Source organism: Echinops telfairi, unplaced genomic scaffold (genome assembly GCF_000313985.2).
Source record: "Echinops telfairi isolate 266 unplaced genomic scaffold, ASM31398v2 ScPeMD7_7457;HRSCAF=8495, whole genome shotgun sequence".
NCBI classification, from domain to species: Eukaryota; Metazoa; Chordata; class Mammalia; order Afrosoricida; family Tenrecidae; genus Echinops; species Echinops telfairi.
This window is the reverse complement of record NW_022111357.1, coordinates 45,145,204-45,145,817: the sequence shown is the minus strand read 5'-3', so window position 1 is coordinate 45,145,817 and position 614 is coordinate 45,145,204.

Genomic DNA, 614 nt, shown 5'->3' with positions numbered 1-614 from the left:
CCAGCAGGCCGCTGACCTTCCTACGACCCGTAACTGAAAGTAGCCTTAACCAGAGCTCCGACTGCCCCCCCCACCCAACCTGCCCTGCGACCCCCTCAAAGCTCCCCCTCTACCTGGCCACACCTCCTCCAGTCCTCCCTCCCTTTCCCTACACCCTACACTTCATAAAGCGAATTAGACAATGTGTTTAAACTCCAATCCACTCCTTCAAAAGTCAAGCGTTGAGTTACCAGATTGAGCCAGGAGCCCCACCCTTCCTAGTGATCCCAGAGAATTGGAAGTGGCATGAGCACGTGTTCCCTGTTGCACTTTTGACAGCATCCCAAAGGTGGGAGCCCCTGGCCCGTTCCTGCCTTAGAGGACTGATCACTCAGCCAGGAAAGGGGGAGCAGCCCCAGTGAGCGCTATACTGTGGGTGAACCTTGAACACGTGGCTCGGGTGAAAGAAGCCAGTCACAGAGCATGTGATTCTCTTTATACGAAATGCCCAGGGCATCAATCCATAGTGATTTGGGGGTGTGGGGGGAGACACTCGTGTACGCTAGGGTACGACTGCTTATGGGCACAGGGTGTTCTACAAACAGAGGTGCTGGCTGCACAAGTCAGTCATTGCC